This window comes from Anas platyrhynchos, chromosome 2 (genome assembly GCF_047663525.1).
Source record: "Anas platyrhynchos isolate ZD024472 breed Pekin duck chromosome 2, IASCAAS_PekinDuck_T2T, whole genome shotgun sequence".
Taxonomy (NCBI): Eukaryota; Metazoa; Chordata; class Aves; order Anseriformes; family Anatidae; genus Anas; species Anas platyrhynchos.
Window position 1 is genome coordinate 5,889,432 of NC_092588.1, and position 3,276 is coordinate 5,892,707.

Consider the following 3,276-nt stretch of genomic DNA (forward strand, 5'->3'; position numbering starts at 1 on the left):
TTCCTAAGAATATATCTTACCAGATTGTTAATAAATCCTGAAATTGTTTTGCTAACTTAGAAAGCAAACTCTTACTAGTTGTGACAACATATACAAACATTTTGTATTTTTTATGAGGACTCTTATTTTAAATAAAATGGATGAGTTCTGTAACAATAATCATGACTAAATATTATTAATCATGGAAAAGTGCATTTAATGTTGTGAAAAATAAAGCAATACGAGCTGTAGACATGTTCAGCATGGAAATAATTACGTCTTCACTGATTCCTGTGTAATACACAATAAATGTTGTTTTGCCAGTGGAAACAGTTATGTTGTGATGTCTCTGGTGTTACTAATTAATAAAAGCTACCAAACAAAACAAGGTGGATAATTGAATAAGAAGAAATTATGACTGCTTTGTAGAGAAAAACTATCTTGATGAAGGGGTTCTTTGCTGAAATTAAAGAGACAAAACCTGATAACCTAAGTGTGCTTCTTCTTAACACGACTGTGTTGCTTTGAGAACCAGAGCTGCTGTGTCTGCCTGGTATTTGCATATGAACAGCCTGTGCCTGCACACACGTATATATCAGAGATGCCCTGGTATTCCTTTATAGTCTGTGAAAGTTCCTGTTGATAGAGGCAAAAGCATTCATGCTATAATTCACATGATGGCTTACAGACCTGACGTTCAAGCAGAATAAATTGCTCTCTAGACTCCCTTGACTCTGCATTAATTATAAATGCTGTTTAGGTTTATTTCTGATATTTTCACTGTGGATACAACCACTAAACCAGATGGATCCTACCCTTTGTTTAAATGTTCTTTCATTCTCTCTTTAATAATTGTATGAAAGAGATCTTTCTGACTTGGATTACAAATTGCATCCATTCTTCAGGATCTTCTGTGAACCTTTATCAAAGCATGGACACTGGCTGTAAATATTATGGGCATAATTACAGTTAATTGAGGAGTGAGAAAAAAAAAAAAAAAAGATCCTTTCATGATTTTATGACTTATTTGTGGTGGTTCCATAGTGTAGTGGTTATCACATCTGCTTTACACACAGAAGGTCCTGAGTTCGAGCCTCAGTGGAACCAGCAGCACTAAACTTTAGTCCAAATGCTACATGTCTCCACTGAGGAGAGGTTGAGATAAAGGGCGGACTCTTAAGCTTGGTAAAGCAGAAGGTAAAGGGGGATCTTATCAATGTCTATAAATATTCAAAGGGACGGGGGGTACAAATAAGATGGACAGCACTCTTTTCAGTGGTGCTAAGGTCACAATGCAACAGAAGAAAACGGGAGCACAGGAGGTTCCTTATGGACCTCAGGAAGCCAGCAAAGGAGGCTGGGGTTGCACAAAACGATGGGAGGGGGCAGAACCAGGCCAGCTGACCACAACAGGGCAAAGAGATGTCCATTATCATACAGTGTGAGAACATTCTTCTGGAAGCAGCTGGGCATCAGTCAGAGGGTGGTAAGCAATTGCAATGTGCATCAGTTGCTTTATAGCTTTATATATTCTTTTATTATTATTATTATTATTATTATTATTATTATTATTATCATCATCATCATCATCATCATCATCATCATCATCATCATCATCATCATCATCATCATTATATCATTATCATTATCATTATTATTGAACTGTCTTTCAACTCACAAGTTTTAACCTTTTTTTTTTTTTTCTTTTTCTTATGACTCTCTTCCCCATCTTGCTTGGGGGAGCCAGCGAACAGCTTTGTGGTGCTTAGTTGCCTGCCAGGTTAAACTACAACATCCTGGTTGAGCAGGGGGTTGGAGCATATGACCTCCAGAGGTCCCTTCCAACCTCAAACATTCTGCAATTCTGTGATCTCATCTTAAACAAGACACTTAAAATAGGTCAGAAGAATCCCAGCTGCCCCATATCTTTTCACTGACAATAAAGAAACTTAAAAGAGACTATATGAGATGTTGATCTTTGTTACAGGTATTTTAAAAGGAGATTCAATTTCCTAAATACAGAAAATCAATGTAACCTGAGATAAGCACTGCATATCCCTGGCCTGTATCTTGTTCCACAAAAGGGCTCAGGTCCCTTTTAGGTACTGTATGTCCAAAATGATCAAGATGCCTCTGATATCCAAGAACATCTCAAGAGTCTCTGGTGCCAATATTTAGGCAGTTTAATTCTGGTCCTGAATAATGAACAAAATCCATTCAAAACAGTTTCGAGAGTACTTTGACAGTACTTTGCAGAGCAAAAAGTCTCTCCAGTTTCCCCTTGTGTTCTTAAGACACTCCAATATGAGAGGCAAGGGAAATGTGCATCTTGGAGTTCCTTCTTTAAAAATTTACCTTCTGGCTTTTTATACTATTCTTTTGCTGCTACCAGAAATTTTGCTTAAAGGGACAGTTAGGCAATATCATCTGCAGTAGTTTATTGTTGTAATCCTTTGGGTCAATTACAAGAGGAAGAGAACATTCTGTCTAAGATTTTTAACATTAGTAAAGCATTTAATCTAAATTTATTTATTTTTAGAAATAAAATTTCAGCTTAATTCTTTTCAGAATACATTTAATTGTCTGAACACCCTTTCACAACAAAGAAAAATGCCATATAATTAGTATTAGAGATTCAAAAGAGAAGTATCTGCTTAATCAGAAGTAGATATTCTGTCTGTTGGGCTTTTAAATAGAGATGCCAATGGCAAATGATTAGTTAATTATGATAGGAATCATATCTAATCTCTACTGATTTATGAGAGTCTGAGGATGCTTAATTCTTGATCTCTGTCATTAAAAATCTGCATAAAGTTGAAGCTCAGTTGCTTTCTTGTAATATCAGGGCTCTTGTCCTACTAATTTATTCAAATTAATAATTTATTGAATTGAAATTGTTATTCCTAATACAATAATCATTCACAAAAGTTGATCTAGAAATTGATTTTCCCCAATGCATTGCTCTGGATGGTGCTCTCTATATTTTTAAGACAGCACCCTTGCTGTCTTGCAGTCTCCAGACATACAACCAAAGCTCAGATAAACTCAGATCTGTGTAATGTTAGCCAAAGTGCATGTAGACAGATTCCATATTAACTCAATACCTCTTAATACAGATTCAGCTTCCAAAAGTCATTTTGTTATTTCCACATTAGAGCTGATAGATATTGCTTAAAGTATTTAGGCTTTTATTGTAAAATAATATTTATTTAGTTGTTTATTTTTACTTATTTTTAGTCCAAACTGGATAGCTAGCTAAGCTTAAGACAATGAGATGCTTAGAGTTCCCTAAACCAA

The 3,276-nt window shown here is 35.4% G+C and overlaps 1 non-coding gene across 1 annotated transcript; it reads left to right on the forward strand.

Annotated features, from left to right (window-relative positions):
• Nucleotides 1–1,013: 1,013 nt before the first annotated feature.
• TRNAV-UAC (transfer RNA valine (anticodon UAC)) lies at nucleotides 1,014–1,086 on the forward strand. The gene has a single exon. It is a non-coding gene; the product is annotated as a tRNA-Val (tRNA).
• The last annotated feature ends 2,190 nt before the right edge of the window (nucleotides 1,087–3,276 follow it).